Below are 25,302 nucleotides of genomic sequence, written 5' to 3' on the forward strand. Positions count from 1 at the left end.
CTGTTAGTTCAGCCGTTTTTCACAGAGAGAAATTAAAAGCCCCTGGGAACCCATTTTGAAATGTTGTGGTTTTTGTTTTGTATACTTCTAAACTCTGGTGTTATGTGAAACCTTCAGCAGAGTTTAAGTAATAAAACCCAACGGAAATATGATCAATTTCTGGTGAAAAATGACTACAATATTCTCCTCTGAGCTCTCTGAAAACGCCGTGGGCAGTATAAGCCGTTTTAGCCTAAAATGACACCAACGATACTAGTCCTAATTTAGTTTTTACTAGTAAAAATTAAATTCTGCCTAGTAAAAATAAGAACAAAAATATCTATAATTAAGTTCTCACTAGTAAAAATGATATTTTACCGGTAATAATTGAATTAAAGTGTATGGCAAGCCGTTTTGGGTTTAAATCATTTTTATGGATATCAAGAATTCAACTTACACATGTGAAAATTGAATTGTTACTAGTGTAAAAAGCTATTTTTCTAGTAAGATAACATTTTTACTAGTGAAAATTAAATTCTTACTAGCGATAGCGGCTTGCCATATGGGCGTGTCCAGTAAACTAAAGCCGGTGCGTGACTCACGCCTCTCTATCACTGGAGAACAGAATGCTGTTTACGTTACCATGGCAACACACAGCCTCCAGACAGGGCAGTCGCAGGTTTTTTCTGGCCCTGTGCCCGAAATTACGGAGCCCCTAAAGGGACTGGGGGGAATGAATGATTTCGGACACTACCTCATGTGGGTTTTTACCAAACAATGCAGTGTATTATGGGTAATCTGATATCTGTTAATGCACATGGGTTGTACACTACTTTTTGCAGTGCACTGTGGGATTGTTGAGTGCACTGCGTCTTCGGGCACTACTACAATGGCAGAAACCCAAAATATCACTACAGTATATAGTGAATAGGGCAGTTTCAGACACAGCATGGCTTATTTCTCTGAACTGCGGTTATCATTTTACACGATATAACATTACACAATAAAACGGCACTGGCGGGTAGAACTGGCCTTATACAGCCGTTCATATAAGAACCTACGGATGTCTATTATATTGTATGTGCCTATATGTATGTATAACTCTAAAAACTGGATTCCTTATAGATGATCTCCAGATTGGTGCTTTCCCCTGCTGCTACTCTGCTGCACTGCCGACAGAGTGTGAGTTTAAAGGTGAGTTAAAGGTGAGTTGTGATGTTGTAGCTTGGCTATGGTAACGATTTCGGTTGACACGTGTTGTTAATACGGGGATGATTTATTTTTCTGTTTCAAACGTTGTGTTCCACCTTAATTGCTAAGCACCTGTAGCTATCATTTGCCCAATAAAAGGGTTCGTCGAAGTTTCTAGTCCATCTTAAATAGTCCGAACGTAGCTAACATTCTGGAGTAGTTTTCTAGTTGAGGTGGAACGAGAAACTCGAACACGAAGCTGGCGCGTTTAAAGTCAACTTAAATATGTGAACAATTCCTCTAAAGACGCTAGCGGTAACTCTGAGCAGCAGGGAGTATTTATAATTGCCATACTGATAACTGTAAGCTGCATTTTCTTTCTTAATGTTTTTATTTATTTATTTGTATTTCCAAATTTGATAACTCATGTCTTTTCACTGAACTTCCATTTCATGTCGTTTTTCGTTTCCCACAGTGCTGGACTTTAATTTACAGTACGTTTATTTCACTTGAGAAGGGCAAGTACTGACATTCAGTGTCATCAGGCTCATATGCAGAGACCTCTGGTGGTGTCGGTGTGACATTACACACACTAAACAGGGTTGTGACGCCTCTGTATGTGGTTCAGTTGTTAATGATGCAAAAATTGTTATGGAAATAAAGTAATCACATTGAACGTCACGTTCTGGACACCTGCTGTTTTACATCTAGTTATTGGCTTTGTCCTCATCTTCCCTTTTTATAAAACAACGAAGACAATCTTTTTTAAAGGTAAATATATCCGATAGAATGATTGTATTCTGTTTATTTTATTTAGTAAAATAATACTTTAAATATTATTGTTATATTTTTATAATCTTTATAATATTATTATTATATGCATATTATACAAATTGATTAAGAATGATCTTATATGGACAGAAAATGAATAAAAATATTAAATAAAATTGAAATGATTTAAATTGAAAGGGCAAGACCTTCTTTGTGGTTTTGTTCTACTCATTTTTGTCACTAAAATCTTAAACATGTTCTCATTAAAAACAGCAAACCTGTTTAATGATTCTTATTGTTGAGTCTGTTTAAAACATTAATAAGTTTGAAGCTGGGATTTACGTCATATAGTCAGTAACAAGTGACTGATGTACATCTTTTCCAATGCTTTTTAAAACTAATATAAATATATAAATTTGAAACACTTCTGGATGTTTACTTTGATTACGGTGCAGGGTGAGACCGTCTGTGTCCTAAAAAAACACTTCCTGGAAGAATAACTAATCCATTTAATCCATTTCATCTTTTTATTTTCCGGTTGTATTTTACATTTGTATTAGTCCGTTACACATGACCAACACGAGTTTAATCCAGTTCTCCAAATCATACTGTATCTTCTTAACCATATGTGCATGTTTAAGATTAATATTAGGCACCGCAGTGATTACACTGCTCTCTGGTGAGCTTAAATCTGAGAGGTCATGATCTAGCCTCGTGATTGTTTGTGGGAGGTGGGTTAGAAATGCTTTATGGCTGAGGACATAGGATCAGACTTTCAGCCCAATTTTTTTTGGCTGAAATTTATTCTTGTAACAGGATACTTATTATTTATTCCAGGAACTGTTTGTACGTTTGCGATCCCCTCAATCTCTTCACAGTAGTGTGTTATCTCTAACAAGATGATCTGAACCTGTTGTGAAAACCTCAACAACTGAGTGAGCTGTTGATCCAGAAGGAGCCACAAGCACAGCTCTGTGCCTCTGTCTGAACCTGAAGTGGGGGGAAGGATCAGCATGTTTCCACTATGCTTTCTTAAATGTGTGGATGGTAGTGATGGCACACACTCAACTTTTGCAAAGGTGTTCAATTCAGCTTGATATTTAATGCCTTTCGATAGTCGCAGCGTTATTTTGTGTAATTTTCATTGTCATCAAACCATATTCTGTGAATGGGGCATTGCCAGTCTGAGAGAGACCGCTCCCATTAGGATAGAAATGACTCACCAAAGGAAATAAGGAGATAAGTCTGAATAACGGTGTAAATTTGCAGTGATTCTTCCATTTAACATGACAAGAAACCAGAAAACAAGTCAGCAAAATGGTATAGCAGGATGACGCCACATCCAGACCCCTTACAGCAGTGAATCAAGATTTGAGGCCTGTGATGTTCACTTGTGAATGCTACAAGGGAATTTCCTGTTTATAGAGAATGTGTTGAAATATAACGCATCAGAAAAAAGCTTTTTCCACCTCTCTGTAAACTGGTGTCTGTGCTTTTAACACCACTGTACTCTTCATTGTGCATTAGTGGATGAAGTCAGCGTTCTGTGCATTATAAACTGACTGTAATATTCCTCTGTGTGTAGCTGTGGATGGACATGGTCTGGTCACATCCACATGTCAATATCTCATTAATCTGAGGAACAGTTACTCTTCTGTTATTCCTTCTGTATCCTGCTATTGCTCTGAAAGTGCCCTTTTACTGCAGATTCACTCTTTCCCATAGAACTTTAGTCACTGCTTCTGTTGAAACACTAGTTACTTGAGCTGTATGCGATTGAGGCTCCTGCCATCTGCTCCCCAATAAGGAATGCCCTTTCAGAGTGATGGGGATGTTTTCCTCTTGTCAACTTGATCTAGAGTCTGGCCCAGCAGGGCCACCTTTGTATTTATTTTTTGTAGATCTGCAAGTATATACAGTACTGTACAAACTCTGTTATAGATATTTGATGAATTCTGCATTATTGAGTCAGAACAAAAACATTTTAGATTTACTTTACCAATAATAATAATAATAATGTTACAAAAAAATAAGCAACTTATTAAAAAAATGTTACGTTAACACTGGTGCAGCAGGTAGTGTCGCAGTCACACAGCTCCAGGGACCTGGAGGTTGAGGGTTCGAGTCCCGCTCCGGGTGACTGTCTGTGAGGAGTTTGGTGTGTTCTCCACATGGGTTTCCTCCGGGAGCTCTGGTTTCCTCCAATGGCCCAAAAACACATGTTGGTAGGTGTATTGGCGACTCAAAAGTGTCTGTAGGTGTGAGTGTGTGAGTGAGTGTGTGTGTGTTGCTCTGTGAAGGACAGGTGCCCCCTCCAGGGTGTATTCCCGCCTTTCGCCCAATGATTCCAGGTAGGCTCTGGACCCACCGTGACCCTGAACTGGATAAGCGCTTACAGATAATGAAATGAACTCTATAAACTGTATCTTGGACTAATATTTAAGAAAAAAAAGTAAATGCTTGTCACATATAATACTGACTTTCTTTCGTTTATTAATGTTTACTGCACATCATTATTGTCTTTTTTTTTCAAGTAATTAAGAATTAATTACATTATTTTTGAAGTCATCTTTACTTACCCACATTTTTTGCCTAAAATTTGCACAGTACTAATATATATATATATATATATATATATATATATATATATATATATACATACACACAATATATATATATACAGGGGTTGGACAATGAAACTGAAACACCTGTCATTTTAGTGTGGGAGGTTTCATGGCTAAATTGGACCAGCCTGGTGGCCAATCTTCTTCACTTGGAGGAGCGAGTCAGGAAACGTTTTCCTCCACCAGCATCTGGCCACTATCCTGCAAGAATGGCTTCAAATCCCTCTGACCACTGTGCAGGACTTGTATATGTCATTCCCAAGACTAATTGACGCTGTATTGGCCGCAAAAGGAGGCCCTACACCATACTAATAAATTATTGTGGTCTAAAACCAGGTGTTTCAGTTTCATTGTCCAACCCCTGTATATATATTCATGCACTATCTATTAGCGCTTATCCAATTCAGGGTCGCGGTGGGTCCAGAGCCTACCTGGAATCATTGGGCGCAAGGCAGGAATACACCCTGGAGGGGGCGCCAGTCCTTCACAAGGCAACACACACATTCACTCACACCTACTGACACGTTTGAGTCGCCAATCCACCTACCAACGTGTGTTTTTGGACTGTGGGAGGAAACCGGAGCACCCGGAGGAAACCCACGCGGACACATGGAGAACACACCAACTCCTCACAGACAGTCACCCGGAGCGGGAATCGAACCCACCTGTGTGTGTATATATATATATATATATATTTGAAGATAGTTTTCTTACTGGAATATTTCAAGATATAATAAGTTAAATAACATTTTAAATTACATATTATTTCATCAGAGGGCATTGAGTTTTTAAAATATGAAATATGTGAAAATCCCAATTCATATCAGATTATTTCCTCTGAATGGACCAGAATGGCTGCACTTGAATCAAAGACGCTGTTTCGATGGAAATATAAATCCTTACATTCGAATAAACTAAGTGTCAAAGTTCTCTCGCATTAGTTTCTGTTTTCAGAAACTGAGCTTGCTGCTGCAGTTCCAGGCTCTTCCACCGCCGACAACACGGCCATAAAACTCTAACACAAACATATATTAAATTGAACATAAAAACGAAGAGAGTAACGAATCTAGTTGAATATCCTCGGACCGACATTATCCTGAATTGGCCCGAGTCCCTCCAGCTTGAGCTGTGTGTGGTGATAAAGGCCAATAGAGGGCGATACAGATCCACACGTGGTTATTACAGGTGCAGGCCTTTAGTCAACCCAAAGGGAGAGGCCGTAGGAGAGTGTGAACCGAGAGCTGGAGAGGAGAGAGCATAAACAAATGGAAATGGATTCATACTACCCACATCTTTCAGTGTATGAACAGTGAATATATAGAACAATGTTACACAAATGCAAAGAAATGACAAAAATAGGGCTTTTTACAGATATAGATACATTTCTTTTTCTGTTGTAACCCCATGATATTCATTCTCAGGAAACTGCATTGAAAATGGACTGAGCATTCGTGCCTCATACCTATAGTAATGTAATATCATCAGAGCAAGGATGCATTGTCAAAGTTGGTCCAAGAATATATTTGATATAGATACTCAGGGACTGTAAAGCTACATTGCCATGTATTCATTAATACATAGATTTGATTAATTCAGAATTTTCTATGTAGTGTTTGTAGTTGGTTTTTAAAGGTTGGAAAAAAAATGTTTTGTAATAGGTCCAGTTGTGGTTTGTTTATTATACTATGATCCAATTGTTTGTATTATAATATTCAAACTTTCATTTTTTATTCAATTATTTTTTATTTTTCAATTTCATTTTTTATTTCAATTATTTATTCAGGTCATTTAATTACATTTTTTTGTCAACTTTCTATTAGTCATTCAGCAATTTGTATTTCATTTGAATAATAATAATAATAATAGTAACTATATATAATTATTTCCAATATTTTATCTACTCACTGTCCATTTTTTAATCTTAAATGAGCATTGCATGTTGTCAGATTCCTTGGTACCATTCACTGTCACTGTGGTGGCCCCTTCATTTCAAGGGTATGTATTAGTATTGGGAGAATTAATTGTATGATATTTTATGTTAATTATGTTAATTGTAAAACAAATATGCACATTTCTGTCTACAAAGTAGTACTTGGTGAATATTTAGGGAACACCACTGGCCCTTAAGACGATCTCCCTTTGAGGCACCATGTGCACTATCTCTAGCCTTGAGTGTCCTTTATATTGTTTAAACATATATTTAAACAAAAGGAATAGATCTATATAATGATTTAGAAAAAAAAAACAGAATTTAGCCCACATCATCTTATATTCAAAGAATGTTATCTGTGATTTTTGTGGGTTATGTGGCTTTGGCTCCGATCAATGTAAATACTTCAACAGGAGATGGATGGATGGATGGATTGGGGGGTGGGGGTGTAGGGAGAGAGAGAGGTGGAAAGAGAGAGAGGATCAAATTAACAGTCTCAATGCTTGTTTTAGCCAATCAATATGGACATACTGTTAAAAGGGCCATGTGCAGTAACTAATATTTGCAATTCAAATGAAAGTGGACATCGTCTGGATGCATTGGAAATCTATATCATTTAGTCCCTGTTTTTCATATGCATGTATTATATCTGTCACTTCCATTGATTTTCTATTACTTATACATCCACAATGACGAGTTAAAAGGTTTAAAGTGCTTAAATGTATCATGGCAAATATGACTTTGGATGAAATTAATCCAAAAACCACAAACAAGTTTGGTTGAATTGCTGTGAAAACTGTTCTGACACAGCCTTCTCAACTACTTCCTTGAACACAGTAAAACTCTCTACTTCCTGTCCAGGCTGTGCTTGTAATGTTTGTAATTATCCTCTTACTCCAAATTGTACGTTCTCCACATTTAGTGCAAATATGGACTGGCCAAGGACAAAAGATAGATTTTTACAAGGTTAAGTGTTTTACTCTCATCTGCATGTTAGAGATAATGGTTTTATCAATTTCCCTTTAAGATCAGGAGAGTAGTTTAATTGTTTAATCAATAATCATTTTATACAGCTTTCTGTACGTGAAACAGACAAGCTTACAGTAAATTACAGTCTAAGCAACAGGATAAGAAGGTATGGTGACCTGTCCAAGAACCTAAACTAATTGCACAGTTAGAAAGGGTGTTCTTCAAGGTTTAAATGTTTTTGCTGGCAGAATAAAAGCTTATATTGTTTGGGCACCTTTTTATATAGTTTTTTTTTAAAGTAATTTGGAAATTGCAGCTTTGGATTGTGTTGAAACTCTATGAAGAACAGACTTATGCAAAGAGAACATTTTACTTTCTCCTGTTGATTTTTTCCCCTCATGATTATTATTATTGGATGCTGTTTGTTTTTAGTTTTCAGTTCTTAAAAATGTGGAAATGTGACTCCTGATATGTGTCCAAATATTGTAATGTGAAGATGTTTGTTTGTATTTTTGGTAAAGCACTGCATTTCTAATTCAGAAACTGAGCACACTGATATGGAAACAGGTGATTCATTGTTTAACTTTATTTTATTCCATCATCATGGTTTTGCCCCAGTTCAAAACAGACAGGCTGCTGAAAAATGTATGTTTATGAGGCTTGAGCTGCATCTGTCCGTCACTTAAAAATGTTCAGCCTTTGCTTGGCGATTTTTAAAACTGCTCCCCGGAGGCCTTTTACACAGAGAAATCAATACACTCTGTCTCTCTCTCTCTCTCTCTCTCTCTCTCTCTCTCTCTCTCTCTCTCTCTCTCTCTCTGTGCTTATAGGAATTGTCGCTGTATCTTATCTACATTTTTCTCCCTGATTCCTCTTGCTTTTCTGGGAATTTGTTGTTTGTTGTCCCTTGCTCCTTGATAGTAGATCAGTAGATTGTTTTAGTGTGTGCTGGATCAGACACAGCAGTGCTGCTGGAGTTTTAAACAAATTCCACTTCATTAGACACACCTACCTCATTGGTCCACCTTGTTGTAAAATCGCTGAGAATAATCTACCACACAAATCATACCTGCTCTTTGGTGGTTCTTTGCGGGTCCTGACCACAGTATAATGGGGATAAGAAATATGCAGAGAAACAGATTGACTACACTCTACTAAGTGTTCCTGTACAGTCAGTGGAGCTGATAGAATGGACACAGTGTAGATGCAGGTAGGTGTTGCTAATCCAGTGATTGTTTAGTGAAGAACTTTTCTGTGAAACTAATAATACTTAACATTTTAAAATTGCAGTGAATTTGAACTGAATCCAAAAATCTTACAATGCATCAGTCTTTAAAGGTGAGCTAATGTGTGACTTTTAAAGGAAAAGTTCTGTCATCTGTGAACAACAGAAAAAGATGTGCTGTATATCTGTGAGATCTGTAATATGTGATCAGAGGATAACTTTCAAAGACCCATATCTTACTCTTTTATTTCTAATGGTGTGTGTATAACCGAACAACACACCTCTTATTTTTACACTAGCCTTTTTTTTGTTACTTAGGATAATATCTGTAAGTGTCTTTTGCTTCTGATTTTATTCCCCTGTATGGTTCTTGATACAAAAACTGTATTCCAGGATGAAACTCACAACTTCATTGTGAATTGATGGATTAAGCTGTTAGATGCTGAATGCATAAATTTAATGTAAGAACTATTTCTGTGATGTCAGTGAATTTATAAAAATAATAATAATAATAATAATAATAATGTGCATTTATTTGTCATTGTACAGTTTACATAGCACACAAAATGTGTCTTCCGTATTTAACTCATTTGTGGCCATGAACACCCACACCCACAAACATACACACACTAGTGCACTCGGGACTGTGAACACACACCCAAACGACGGATTTTAAAATATATTTTCGGAGAGTGAATTGGACTTTCGACTCCAATAGTGTTCACATACTACATAATGTTGTTTTTTTTAAAAAAAAAATGTGTTTGTGTATCTGAAAATTGTTCATAGGTGAAATATAACTCTGATCTCTTTAATGTGAAGTAATGTGTAATTGGACGGATTTGATTTAAAAGTGATGCAGGGTCATATAAGGTTGATTTGAGAAACTGAATTGTGGACTGGTGTGTGTAAATGGTAGGTCATTTTAACTGATAAGTCAGTTCAGTGAATGAATCATAACTGTCTTTTTGCTGAGGGCTGAATCTGTCTGATTTCATCTGTTATCTTAATCATTTTCTTCCCTCCAACACAGCAGCTGCTGCAATTTAGTTCTCAGTAGGTCAAATGTTAATGAAATCCTCCTCCTCTTCTTCTCCACTTCTCCGTCTATCTCATGTACTGACCGATAAACTCTCTGTCCAAGCTTGCAGTCACAATATTGTTTGAGAAACCACATCCAAACCCCATCCAATTACAAGATGTAATAATTCTGCACTCAAGCTGGTAATGAGCTCTAATGCCTGTGCTGGAGCTAATCCCCATCGGACGCTGCAGAGATCAGATGTTGGCTTTGTAATTAGACTGGCAGAAAATCATTATTTCATGTTCAAGTGCAGAATTAAGTCGATAGAGAGGTAATCCCGACTCTCCTCTCTGAAGTGTGAAATGCGTTCTAATGGTTTAATCTGGGTTGAGTGTTTGGTTAGCAGCGTGGGACGATAGCTACAATAAGTTTTTATGAGTTTACTTTACTGGGAAGTGACAAACAGACTGCATTTGAAAATGAAGGAGGAGTGTTTTTTTGTGCTTTTCATTGTTTGTGTCTAAGACGTCAATCAGAAACAAATGATTAGTTAATCTTAGTAAGGCTACAGGCAATACGGATAAAACAACACAAATCATCTATTTTTCAAATACATAATTATATCAGCTAGAGAGGGCATAGCCCTGATGGTGGTTACAGTTACAGGCCAACATCAACTGAAAATTTTGTATTGGATATCACAGGGTAAAAAAAAGAATGTGTTCCAATCCTGTAACAAATTTAGCCTTGAATAGCTCACACTCACATGGTGTGATGTGATGGTAGCTCTGTATTCCTTGCTGTGGGCTATAGAGTGCAGGAGAGGTCTGAGCTTGATAAAACTTAAAAAAAAAGTTTCAACTTAAAATAGATCATTTTAAATTTTGAATCTGAATAACATCTGAAATTCTCCAGTTTTTGAAAAGACAACCTGGTAGTGTGACACTATTTTAAGTATCAGATAAAGTTAATGAACCCATACATCCTGAACAGGGATAATCTGAAGTCCCCTTGGAGAGCATGCAGGGGGTGTACAGACCTGTAATTAATCAGTTTTATTTGGAGTAGGGAGAACATTTAATACATGTGATGGAAGATTGGGAGTTACTCAAGACTGAAAATGTCTTACACATTTGATAAAGCTTATTTGATTGGGCTTTTTCATTTAATTTTATTTTCAGAGCTATAAAATCAAATGGATTTTATTAAACTACCGTTTTTATGCATTGTGGACAATGGGTGTTCTGATAATTATGCCATCTAAAGTAGCTTTTATTAAGATCAAAGTTCACCAGTCACCCACTGCTTTAGTCATTATTTGAACTGTTTTATATATTCCCAGAATACAGATTGTAAACCTAGTATTGGTGATTGAATCGAATAAAGGACACTGTATTGTTACACATTTAAAATTGGTCCTGCTAAAGCTGAAGATGTGATTTCACACTAATCCTGGTGAAAGCTGACTGTGAAGTGTCAGCAAAGAGTGTTGTGTGGAACAGAGGAAGGTGCTTTAAGAACTTGGTTTGCCTGTGTGTGTAAGTGACAGAACAATCCAACTGCTCTGATTTGTGTCAGAGGACTCCACTGGGTTACCAAAGATGTTGACTAATTAATTGGGGAAAGGGGCACAGGAGACAGGGGTTGGTAGGTACGTGTGTGTGTTTGTGTGTGTGTTCGTTTGCACGCGTGCGTGTGTGCGAGCATGTTTACACAGGGAGAGAGGTCATGGTCTCTGCTTGCTTGCTGGCAGTGGGCTGGGAGTTTGTACTCGGTGGGTGCTCCAGCAGCCTCTCCCTGCTGAGGACACAACAGATGTAGATTTACATACATTTCCAGCATCCTGTGCTCTGATGAGATTAGCTGGAGAGTGCTGGGAGAGATGCATAGTTAATACAGGCCCTGAGCAGGGCCAGGGGAGCCGGGCCCTCTGAGAGCGCAGGGGGACAAAAGCAGAAGGGGGAAATGTCAAGCTCGCCAGACGGGAACAGGACAACAAACAGATTGTGCTGCTCCTTTAGCTCCCTCCATGACAAGAGGGTGGCAGGATTTACATCTCATAAGGATGCGGCTACGCTGCCGGCAATTATGAGGCGATGAAAGATTTCAGAGCTTGTTCAGTGTAATCGAGGATTCGGTTTTGGTTTGTTCACGGTGTGGCAATCAGTCACGTGCCCCCCTCCTCTCCCTTTTTTTTTTCCACTGGATATTTTGTGTTTGCCATATGTTCTGACCAAAGCTTGGGTTGATTAGAGAGGTGTTTTATTTATATATGCAAAAAAGATTTCAATAGAGAGCTAAAGCAGCTCTGCCTTCCAGTGTCAGCCCACATCAGCAATTCCCAAACTGTGGGCTGCAGAGTGGAGTTGGGTGGGCCGCAGTTCAAATGTAATTGATGTTATCATGTACAATTAGCTGTTTTTTCCTGCCTTGGGAGAAGAGGTAATGATAAAATTTATCTTAGCTGAGTTTCAGCCAATAAAGTGGCTGTGACAAACCAGTGTTGGGCATATAGCCTTTTCATCTAGCTGTGTTAATTAATGTCTCCTCTGTCATTATTGTAACACAGTGAAGGCCCTACATGGCCCACCACGCTAGTCAGATTTAGCTAGCGAGTAAACCAAACATGTCAGAGATGCTTTCTTTAAATTTGGCTACAAATATTCAGAGGTTTCCAGTACACCCCTAAGTTTTCTTTGTAATGCTATCTCTAATTGCTGCCTAGGCTTGATTTGATGGTACCAAGTGGTCATTGAGGGGATTCTAATGAAAGACCCCTGGGCCCAGATAATTTTCTTGAAAAATCACCCCTATAACTGGCACTAACCTTGTCCCGCTTATTTAATCTGGCTTCTCAGATACTGATTTCTGAGCAATGTGTAGATCTAAGACAATAATTAACACCATCAATGTTTTTATTTTGTTAAAGCATTAATCAAAGGTGTTTAAAACTATTATGTTTACACATGACATGTATTCCCATTTTATTTCAAGAGTGAAATAATTATGTAGCTCATGTACCAAGTGCTAATATTATATCCTTAGTGTCAGGTGAAATAATAGAAGGTTTAATTTATCTAGAGGTTTTTCCAGTTGGTCCTGTCATCCCTTCAGTGCATTATATGACTTTTTATCAGTACTGAATTAGCACTGTTTTATACACAAGCAGGCAATTTTGGGTTTTTTTTAAGGTGACAAAATACAATGTGATAAATTATACCTATGGTAAATCAGAATTCTCCTGGAAGAACCATCATTTAAATTTTTCTTAACTTATTCACATGTGGCTCAACCAGTCAGATTTTAGAGAACAATTTGTTTTGTACTACTATTACTACTACACTTTTGGTTTGAAATTGTTAATTGTTCCTTCTGTGTATTAATATTTCCTTCCTAGACCATTTATAATATTTACTAGCATTATGTGCCAAAAATATTGAAAGGGTTAGGCAGCATAATTTGTGACGTCGCAAAACCAATGAATTAAAACGGGCCGTTTTTGCTTATTAAAGTTTTCAAATATTTGCTGTTTTTGGATACAGTGACAAATGGATTCATTTTCATCTCCATCATCTTTTCCGCTTGTCCATTTCAGAGTTGCGGTGTAGATTTATTTTAATAATGTTTTTTTATTATAATACTGTCCCTTTAAATATATTAGAGTAACATAGTATAATGTGTGATATAAACATCATATATTTGATGTACACTTAGACTCGGTTGCAATAAATTATTTTTTTATAATATCATGAAACAACATTTGTTATCATTTGTTGAAGAGTGTGTGAGTGTGTGTGTGTGCATTTGATGGACCTGTGTGAAAGCAGTTTTCAAACTCCTGTACGTCATAGATGTCATTATCCCATTGAAAAGTAAAAGAGAAATATAATCTTTGAAGGCAACCTCTCAAATAGTGCAGTAACCCTGTAACCCATCTGACACAGCCGACTTAGCTTGAGCAGAGACTCTAGCCATGCATTGTTTAAGTGCTAAATTATGCAGGAGGTACTCAGGCTGCTGTGCTGCTGAAGCTGTCGTGCTCCTGTATGGCCCAAGCTTGTGATTCATAATTAAACTGCTTGTGAAGCCTTTGCTCGAATATGAAAGCTGCGACAGTGTGCCCTTGTCCAAAACCCAAACACACCGCATTGATTTCCCTCCCTTTGAGTGTTACTTGGCCTTGACGTATTCCAGCTGTTGTCTGGAACACATATTGTTCTCGTACTCTCCTCAGGTACTTTTCCTTCAGCTGAGATTGAGCCTTAGTAACCTCGCATGAATCCTCCTCTAGGCCTTTTTCTCCATATACTCTGCGGTCTGATTATTATCAGTGAACAGCGTCTGTCCATCAAGAGCCTGAACACAACATCTCAGTATGGGAGGATATGAAGGTCCCCAATAATTACAGGCAATGTTCATTTACATGCATTAATCACACAGGTGATGGCCCAGTCATCCCGATAACCATGGGTCAGGCCCCCATGGACACAAGAGTCAAAACTCAATTATATGCATGATTAGCTTTATCCTAAGCTCTTTCCCCACAGCAGAGACTCATGTGGGATAAGAGACAGACAGGAGTGTATGTAGACGTGTGAGTGTGTGTGGTTTATGAGCTTGCTGGTAACTTTGCATGGAGGGTCATGCAAAGTCCTAGAACATAGATTCTACATGAAGCAGTTAGTTGCTGGAGTCGAATGTTTGTGACCATTGTTCGTGTCCTTACTCTCTTGCCATCACCATTCTCTACTATTTGAATGGCCTCTTTTGGTCTCAGTAACATTTAAATGTTGTAAGGTACGGTATACCAAACCCACTGTATTGTCACTGCAGACCTTTCTTTTGATAGTCATGAAAAGGAATTTGATTGAACAGGAAAGTGACATTTTTAACCAACACTCAATTGATCCTTCCGGTCCCATCTCCTATTCTACAGCCCGTGGCTTTTGGAAAAGTCGAAGAACAAAGAAAAAGCCTTTGTAGTTGATTCAGTTAGAAAAATGTTTTATTAATTGCCATATGCTTATTGATTTCTCTTTCAAGCCCATTCTTTTGTTCTCTCTTTCTGGTGGCAGCATAAGGATCTGTAAGTTATGTGGAGTGTCAGGGGTGTCCTTTTGATGTGCATGACAGACCCCATGCTAAGTAACACCTGTGCCCAGTCTGGGCTCGTCTGCTCTGGTCTATTTGCATCTGAACCTTTGGACAGATCAGCCCATCAGACAATACTAATTGAGTCCAGAGAGGGACAATGTTTGGTGGTGTTCCGGCTGTAGATGACACTTCTTGGAATGGTGATTAAATGTTAACGTGAAATTTATTTTCAGTTAATTTAGTGCATTTTTTTTGTACACACAAGAATGTAGGGTTAGCATATTTGCTTCAGTGTATGTACATCGCTGGTAGCTTGAAGTAACAGGTGGACTTATCCTGTATCTAGAACATCGTTCCTCAATCCTCAGTAATTGAATATAACCTCAAATAACAGTCATCAAGGAGTATATCTTAAACGGTCTATACTCTAATGTTTTCTTAAATAGTATTGTTTTGCCTGACGTCAAAAAACAATGGCCTTCATTTAATTTTCTCCCAACTGAATCTCATTATCACAAAGAAATAAACAGAATGTTTATTTTAATGTGCCTTTAAGACTAGTATATGTAAATTAAGTCTATTCTAATTCACTGCCATAATTCAAAAAGCACTTCATATAGAAAAATTGTTTATTTCCTCAGTGCGAACAGGCAGAGCTGTGGAATGAATAGGTGGTTATATTGAAATATTTTTGTTTTTATTTTTGTGACATTAAAATGTATGTATCTCACCCAGACGTATTTAAGCTTGTTCAGATTAAGATCTTTTTGGTTACTCCTTGTCGTCTTATTATGAATCTCACAATATTGGAAGACAATTTTGCTCCCGTGAAGTATTTGTTTCTTAGCTCCCATGATTTTGTGTGGCATTGTTTAGCAGTCTCCTTCACACTTTGGAATTTTAGATCAGCATCTCTTCATGAACCTCTCAGTCTGCCTCCTCTCTATTCCTGTGTTTCTCTGTTGACGTTCCTGCAGCTATTAGGCCTTCCGAAAACAAAACAAAACAAAAAAAAAACGCTGTGTTCCTTTGCTGATGATAAAGGTCTGAGATCCTCAGGGATGGGAGTATCAGCAGGCAGAGCTAGACTCAAAACAGCCCGCACCGCAGCGTGTTACCCCTCTGCTGCCCGCGGCTGTGTGCCCCCACTGTGTGATCTTCAGTAGAGTCGGACCAATCAGTGTCTGTCCCTGCAAACACACCAGATACACACTGCAGCCCAGTGCTCTCACTGCCAGGGGTTTGGAGACACATCAACATATAACACTCAACATAATGCTTTAGACTCTGGAAGACTCAGAGGGGTAGAGTTTACTGGAGCAAAAAAACATAAACCATGACCTACCTTTATTTCCCAAAAGTCTGTTCTTCAAAGACACCACTAGTGAGTGTCACTGGCTGTATGGGTACAGCTAAAAATGCTTGATTTCCTAAAATACTTCCCGCTTATATCAAAGCACATGAGGATTTTTACACTGTTGCGGTGAATATGCGCTGATAGATGTCTACTGCTCTTCATTTGGAATTTATGAGCTCGATGACATGAAATCTCCCATCCCAAGTGCAGGTAGTACATTATTAAAATCTTTTGATCCACTCATCTTTGATATTCCTTATTAAGGATTCACTTTTTAGATGTAAATATGAGGAGTCAAGGGAGCTGTTACAGGGTAACACCCACACGCTCGCTCTGTCACTTTGAATGCTTTAAACTCTGTGGCTGGGAGGAAACAGAGAGTGAACAGAAGAAGGCTGTAATACTGCAGCTTCCGTGGCCAAGTTCTTAAGAATGGTCCAGCCGGACTGCAACACATCGTTGCTGTCACAACAACATCTTCTGTTGATTTGTTATTTTATTTATTTACAACTTTTGAATAGACCAGCTACTGCCGTTTGAGTTGTGCTAGTATTTTATGTGGAATGGACCACAAATTGTGCAAAAAAACTTTACATATCTTCACTGTCAAATTAAAAGATATGTATCTCTATTTTCATGGATGTTGTGGTGTAGTTTACTACATCATTTGAACACAGCAGCTGTTCTTCACATTGTGGTATAATTGCATGATCAATCGGCCATTAGAAATGCTCCAAAATTACTTGGAGTGAAATCTTTTAACATGGACTTCCACTGAAAGGTCCTGTAAGGTTGCTATTTTGGGAGATACATGTTTTTAATTGGACGATATACATAGTTAAATGTTAAGCACATGATAGACCTGGTTTAAAGGTCCCTCTCACACACTCACTCATGTTTAGTAGTATCTTTTAAACCAGGGCTCACAGACAGGCGGCCCGCGGTCCGAGTCCGGCCCCAGTCGCTGTCCTACATCCGGACCTGGACCTGTAACTGATCAACTATTAGAAGCTGTTTAATTTTTAACAGAGTGTTAGTTTTAAATGGTGTGACTCTTCTATTCATTACAGTTCAGGTTTAATGCTCCAGGAAATGACCAGTATAATGGCATGGGTTTCTATATATCACACATGAGGCTACTCGGCTAATCAGATCTGTGCATTATGATGAGCGCTGTGACGCCAATGAGTGACACACACAGGGCAGGGCTCCAGACACCGCTGTCCTGGGGCCAGTAAAAATAGCCCAAGGGACATGATAAAAGCTCTTTTGGGACAGTTTCATGATGACAGTGTTGTGTGTGTAAAACCAGAAACTTTAAAATAAGGGAACGATTACATGGATACACGTCCTTCAGCATAAAGAGCCAATCAGCTTGCTGTTAACGGATAAAGTCCTGCCCTCCAGCAATAAGAACCAATCAGACTGCCGGTTATGTAAAGCAGTAAGTCAACTGCAACTAAAAGTCATTAGAAACTTTATTTACATTTGCATTTTTTTTTCAAAATCATTGTTTTATTTGTAAATTTTACCTGAAATGAAAAAAAAATGATATTTTATTTAGAGTATTTGTTATTTATAATATTTATACATCTTGTTGTATATTAAATTTAATTGTAAGTGTAACTTGATTTGAAATTACATTTCAGGGGCGCAGCAGGTAGTGTCGCAGTCACACAGCTCCAGGGGCCTGGAGGTTGTGGGTTCGAGTCCCGCTCCGGGTGACTGTCTGTAAGGAGTTGGTGTGTTCTCCCTGTGTCTGTGTGGGTTTCCTCCGGGTGCTCCGGTTTCCTCTCATGGTCCAAAAACACATGTTGGTAGGTAGATTGATGACTCAAAAGTGTCCGTAGGTGTGAGTGAATGTGTTGCCCGGTGAAGAACTAGCGCCCCCTCCAGGGTGTATTCCTGCCTTGCGCCCAATGATTCCAGGTAGGCTCTGGACCCACTGCGACCCTGAACTGGATTACAGATAATGAATGAATGAATGAATTCCGTTTCATACAATTTTGCTATAACTACAAGGCTACCTCAGCATGCAAGATATGGCACTGATAATAATGCAGGTTATACATTATGTTCCTGACCTTGGCTTGAAAAGATTTTCTCTGATTAATAATAATAATGATAAACATAATAATACTTTATTATTTATATAGTACTTTTCAAGAACTCAAAGACGCTTACTTATGTACAGTAAATACTTAGAAGACAGAAAGACATATAAAACAGAGCCAATGCAGAATACAAAACTTTAACAAACAGCACAGAACAAGCATCAATAGATTAAGTAATAGATTAAGACCCGAGTGTGCGAATGAGTTTGTAGGGATGGAGGAGAGCAGACAGGTATGAAGGAGCAAGGTTATTTAGAGATTTGTAAGTGAGAAGTATCTTTAATTGAATCTGGTACTTTATGGGAAGCCAGTGAAGATGTTGGAGAATAAGGGTGATGTGTTGGTGAGAGCAAGTGCGAGTGAGAAGGTGGGCAGCAGAGTTCTGAACAATGTGAAGTCTGTGGACAGAGGAAGAGCTGATGCCAAAGAGAAGAGAGTTGCAGAAGTCCAAACGGGTGGAGATGAAGGCATGAAAAAGTATTTCCACGGCAGTTTGAGAAAGCGGTGGCCTGATTTTGGCAATGTTACGCAGATGAAAATATGATGTTTTGATTAAAGAACTGATGTGAGCACTAAGTAAAAGAGTTGAGTCGAGGTTGACACCCAGATTACAAACCAGGGAAAAAGGAGATACACTTAAGTTATCAATAGAGAGAAAGGGAACCAACTTTTTTGGAAATTGATTTGGAACCAATTAGCAAGAGTTCAGTCTTGTTACTATTTAATCCACGTAGCAGTGAAAGTCAAGATTAAAATGACACAAGATATGTCCAAGGGGAAGCATGTATACAATGAAAAGAAGAGACCCAAGGACTGATCCTTGAGGTACCCCTTGAGTAACAGGAGAAATATAAGAAGTACAACCAGGAAGGGTAATGAACTGTTTTCTGTCAGTTTGACAGGATGTGAACCATTCCAGGGTGGAGCCATCATCGCCAGCCTCTGGATAGAAGAAGAGTGCACTTAGATCTAGTAGTAAAAGGATACAACGGGCTAACTAGACCATACTGAATTTTAATTACCCCTGTTTTAAACTGTGTGTGTGTGTGTGTGTGTTTGTTTGAGGTGAAGTGTATGTATGTATGCCAGTAAGAGACATGTGGCGAGAGCTGGGTGGAGGCATGGCAGGGGGCATGAAGAGGGGTGTGTGTGTGTGCGCGCCTTTGGATTCTGTGTATGGGATGATAGTGTATGACCGTATCTGTCTGACATAAACAAATACAAGCATAGGTTACGAATACACAATTATATCATCTTGTGAGGCATTAGTTCTTGGGTTTATTTGATGTTGTATGTATCCACTGATCAGCCGTAGCTCTAAAGTTACCTCTTTGTTGTCCATTTAATCTGCTCCACTTAACATAGATGCACTTTGTAGTTATACAATTCCAGACTGTCATCCATCTGTGGCTGCATATTTCTCCCTGTTTTTGGCAATGATCAGGACCCTCACAAGTCACCACAGGGCAGGTATTATTTGGATGGTGGATCATTCTTAGCACCGGGGTGACAGACATGGTGATGGAATGCTATTGAGTGATGCGCTGAATGAATTTGTTCAAACACCATGCTCACAGGTCACTCGGTTAGACACACATTGTTAGTCCAACATGTAGATACAGTTGCTGCAGAGTTTGTGCTTGTCATCCTCTACTCGTTCATCACTGGTCACAGAATGCTGCTCACAGGACCCTGTTGACTGAATATTTTTGGTTTGTTCTCTGTCCAGCAGTGTTTTAAAATCCAACAGAACAGCAATACACACACTAACATGCCGCCACCACCACAACAGTGTCACTACAGCACTGAGAATGATCCACCACCCAAATAATACCTACTGTCTGATAAATCTGAGCAATTAATAGAAAAATGAATCAAAATGGACAGAATTTTTAATTCACATAATGTGCGTGCATTAATTAAACTGATTTTTCTTATAATTCTCTTAACATTTTGCTAATATGTTCCACACTGTGTATTCATGTACTTCACTTTTAAATCCATACATACATATATACATACGTGAAGCCACATCCACTCTGCTGCGTGGAAGCAACATAGAGGAGAACCTAAAAACTGAGGCCAACTAAGCAACTTGAGCAGCATGTACCTAAGAAAAATACTGTGTCTGTCATTTGGACATGTTTTGATGTTAGTGAAGATTCATTCAGTCATGCATTCATTGTCTGTAACAGCATATCCAGCTCAGGGTTGTGTGGGTCCGGAGCCTGCCTGGAATCACTGGGTACAAGGCAGGAACTCACCCTGGAGGGGGCACCAGTCCTTTGCGGGGCGACACACACTCACATTTTCACTTTCACACTCGCAACTATGGACACTTTTGAGTTGCCAGTCCAACTACCAACATGTGTTTTTGGACTGTGGGAGGTAACTGGAGAATGTGGAGGAAACCCATGCGGACACACGGAGAACACACCACCTCCTCACCAAAGTCACCTGGAGCATGACTCGAATGGTTAGCACGTTCGCCTCCCAGCGCTGGGATCTTGGGTTCAAGTCCCATCTGGGTGGAGTTTCCATGTTCTCCCCGTGTCTGCGTGGGTTTCCTCCGGGGTCTCCGGTTTCCTCCCACAGTCCAAAAACATGGAGGGTAGGTGAATTGGCTTCTCTAATAACTGTCCTGGTGTGTGAATGAATGTCTGTATGTGTGTGCCCAGATATGGATTGGCGCTCTATCCTGGGTTAAACCCTAGTGCCCGATGCAGTCCTCCAGGTGGATGGTCGTTCCTGGTCGAGAGTACGCTGTGCGCGTTTGGCTGCCGCTTCTCACCAGTGTGTGTGTGGATTGTAAAGCGTCCTTGGGTGTCTAGAAAGGCGCTATATAAGTGTAAAGATAAAAAAAAAAAAAAAGTTGTCTGTGAGTGGTTTGGTGTGTTCTCCCTGTGTCTGTGTGCGGTTTCCTCTGGCTGTGCTGGTTTCTCCCACGGTCAAAAACACATACTGGTAGGTGGACTGTTGACTCTATAGGTGTGTGTGTGTGAGAGTGAATGTGTTGCCCTGCAAAGGACTTAGGGCCATCTCCAGGGTGTATTCCCGCATTTCGCCCAATGATTCCGGGTAGGCTCCGGACCCACATGACCCTGAGCTGCATAAGTGATTACAGAAAATGATAGATAGAATGAATAATCACAATTATTTCATTACAGTAACCATCCAGCTGTGAAATGTATAAGGTGGCAAGTGAACAGAAAGTTATTGAAGTTGATTTGTTGGAAGGAAGTAAAATCTGTAAATGTACGGATCAGAGCCGCATCAAGGGCCAAGTAGTGTTTGTCTTGTGGTGTGTTCTTAATATGCAGTAATTCATAGCAAATATATTACAAGGAAAGACAACAGCTGAACTGGCAACATGTTCATGTGCTCCATGTTCAAGCCTGACTGATGTGTGAGGGGAGTGAAGGGTGGCCCATCTGATCCAATCCTACAGAAGTGCTGCTGGGGTTCTAATTGATGAAAATGTTAATGCTGACAATATGTGCAATAGTAGCTCTTCCGGGAGACTGGACTGGATGCCCCAGCCTTCAGTGTTCTTGCACTTCAGTGAACTTTAAGGGCCATGGCCCTGTGACTGGTTTTATTTGATATGCTTCCATGGGTGATTTTTTTATCTTTACATTTGCTCATTTCTCATGTAGTTCCCACAACTTAATGAATGGACTGTACAACTGGGGCCTAGATGATCAATGTTATTCACATTAATTTTGTAGTTGATCAGAGTATAAAGCATGTATATATATATATATACATATATATATACACACACACACACAAACAGTACCAGTCAAAGGTTTGGTAAGACTTTATCTTATTAGTCATTGATGGAATAGGGCTATTTACTGTATAGACCTGTGTACCAGCCCCTACCTCTGTACAACCCAAGGTATGGTCTCAAACACATTACGAAGGCGAGCGGTTCTACAAATTAACTCCTGACGAGGCCACAGCTGTTCACTGAAAACCATTCCAGGTGATGACCTCATGAAGCTGATTGAGTGTGCAAAGCTGTAATGAAAGCAATAGGTGGCTACTTTAAAGAAAGTAAATAACATATTCTTGTTTGTTTAAAAAATAACAGAAAATAATAAAAGACAAAGAAAAACATTGAATGAGAAGATGTCCAAATGTTTGAGTGGTACTATATATATATATAGGAAATACAAAATGTGTTTTGAAAGCAAACATCAATAAAAGCAAGTGTGCACACCTATTAGGGCTGCATGATCTGAAAAGTCACATTGCAATGTCTTTTTCCTGTGATTATATATTTCAGTATTTAAAATGCAACAAAAAACTAGCAACAAAATCCATGTTTCCAAGATTGGAGTAAAATAAATTACATGGGGCAGATATAATTAGCCTCTGGTCAATATTTTATAGAAAATGAGAACAGTGTGAATTTTCCTTTTGTGTCAAGCACTAAGTAGTTATAAATCTAAATCAAAACACAAGTGTAGGCATAGCCATATAGCACTGCGGTGCTTTAAACCAATTTGTGTACACAGTCTCACGGGTGCTCTCTGTGTGTCTCTCTCACACAGTGTGTTCAGGCTGCAGATTCCAATGTTTCTCTGTTTGTCAATAAAACAAAAAATTAGATATTCAAATAATAAATGCAATGCCTCTGTTGTCTTATGCACACTGGTTATTTTTTTCGGCGTTTTATATTAGGATATATTCTACTTGGTCTGCTGACATTAAACAAAAACTGTCATGCCTGCACTTTCCACAGAAGCTGACAGAAATGCTCTGTATGATTTTGCACACCCTCAGATGTGAATGTTGTTCATGTAAACATTGTGATGACGGTTTTGAAACAATATATTGGCTGTGTATTTTTCATTTGTGATCAGTGGTTGCTGGAGGAGGTGAAGCAGGCCACAGAGAGGGCAGACAGTATGGTTTATGAGGATTAAAGGGTCAATAAGGAGCTGTGGAGAGAGTGAAGTGAAGGGTTGAGTGCCAGAGCTCTGATCTTGACAGCTGTAGGACCTCAGGCTCTCCTCAGCAGGAGCAACACACACAAACTCATGAGCAGGTACTAACAGCCAGCAGGCACCAGACCCACTGCACAAGGAGGAACATTCCCTTACAAACCATTTCACTCTGTTTCCATCTGTTTCTTTTTTTTTAATCAATATTGAAAAACGTATGCATTTAAATTGATTTGCACATCATACTCTTGCCAAGTTATGCAATCTTGAATATGCCCAGAATGCATTAGTGGAAAAAACATTACATTTTTACCCATTGTTGTCCTTATCTGAATGTCCTTTGGTGCATACCATCACTGTCCAATCAAAAACATGTATCTTAAAAACAGCAAATTTACATGAGAAAAAAAAACCCCGCCTTAAATAATAATGAAAATCAATCTAAATGAGTTTTATTCCAAATGCTTTTGGAGCATTTATTTTGGTACATTCATCACTAAATATTTACACAATGTGAAGGATAGACTGTGTTCAATTGACAAAAATGGGGATTCATGTTTTTGATTGGACAGCAACCCCCCAAGACCTATTAAATGCTATGGTTAAAAAGATAACATCTGATACTTAGTCATTTTCTGTCATTGCTTTATCCTGTTCAGGACTGTGGTGCGTCCAGAACCTACCCAGAATCACCATGTGCAAAACTGGAACACGCCCTGGACTGAGCGCCAGTCACACACTCACACATTCACTCATACACTCACAGTGTTTTTGCACAACCAATCCATCTATCAACATGTGCCTTTGAATTGTAGAAGAATATTTGAGCACCCAGAGGAAACACAGGCAGACACAGGGACAGCACGCCCTACTCCTCACAGACAGTGACCCGAGGCGAGTAACACACACCTTCTGTGGTACAAATATGCAGTTTCTCTAACAGTAGTTACTTTACATTTTGCTTTATGAATTGTTCATGCAGCCAAAATACAGACATTATCACAGTCATAAGAAAATATCTCATGACATCTCTAAACGGAAGAAAAAATATTCTGAACAAGTGTTAATATCTGTCAACTCCACAGAGACACAAGTAGGAAAGTGTAATATTTCTGTTAGCCAATTTCCTATGAAACATAGATGTACAAAGGCAGTTTTAATGTGAATGAACCACTATAATATTCCACCTTGTCCATTCCTTGTTGTGTGTGCACACAATATCAAGGACAGCTGGTGTTTTCAAACAGTGTAAAAAAAAAAGGTGTTTTCTCCTGACAGTGCTCATATTTGCGCAGTGCACTTTTGCTGTATTATGCATTTCTGAAAATGCCTCAGTGGGCTACTGTGCATTTGAAAAAAGCCATATAATTTTAAGCCTGTCTCCGAATCATGTCATCTATTATAGTCTTCAGTGAGAATTGAATAAAGTGCGGCACATATACAGACACAGTTTTTTTTTTCTGGGTGAACCTTGACTTTCTGCTTCCTTTGTTCAGGTTTCTGTAGGAAACGTGGGTCCCACTCGAGCTCCTGAGGCAAAAGCAGCCTTTGAGGGTGCCACATCCCTGCTTTCCATCCAAGTTCACTGGGGTAGAGGTGACATGCCTTCCTTCTGCACTTCCTTGCTTTTTATGTAGGAAACGTTTTCAAAGTAAACGGCAAAGCTGTCACTAGTGTGGCAACATCACTCTGACTGCTTACAATGCCTTTTGATTATTTATTCATTGTGGGTTCTTGCCAGGTTTGTTTGCTAAGTAGGCTCTCCTTGTCACCTCTGCACAGTACACACAAACAGCCGACGTGTGGGGAGAGGGAAGACCATCCAGTGATTTATAGATTTACTGCATGAGTCACAAAAAAGAGCATAATTTATTATGCAACACAGTTTAGTAATTATGGTAATACCTTATTTGTCTTCATATTAGAAACAAGCAAAAGCCTAAACCCACAGCCTATGAACAGGAATAAATCTGACCTTCCCACATGACATATACATTAAATTTGTACAAATTCTCAAAGTAGAAAAATGCAATTCTGTATATTGGAGCCTTTCCATTTACGATGAGGGAATC

The 25,302-nt window shown here is 38.9% G+C and overlaps 1 long non-coding RNA gene across 1 annotated transcript in view; it reads left to right on the forward strand.

The window, feature by feature from the left end:
• The first annotated feature begins 600 nt into the window (after positions 1-600).
• Positions 601-25,302, forward strand: part of LOC136695388 (uncharacterized) — a 32,197-nt gene continuing 7,495 nt past the window's right edge. The window contains exons 1-5 of the long non-coding RNA XR_010802281.1: positions 601-738; positions 1,105-1,173; positions 23,150-23,334; positions 23,890-24,124; positions 24,727-24,826. This is a non-coding gene — a long non-coding RNA (uncharacterized lncRNA). The remainder of the gene's footprint in view (positions 739-1,104; positions 1,174-23,149; positions 23,335-23,889; positions 24,125-24,726; positions 24,827-25,302) is intronic.

This window comes from Hoplias malabaricus, chromosome 4 (assembly GCF_029633855.1).
Source record: "Hoplias malabaricus isolate fHopMal1 chromosome 4, fHopMal1.hap1, whole genome shotgun sequence".
Classification (NCBI taxonomy): Eukaryota; Metazoa; Chordata; class Actinopteri; order Characiformes; family Erythrinidae; genus Hoplias; species Hoplias malabaricus.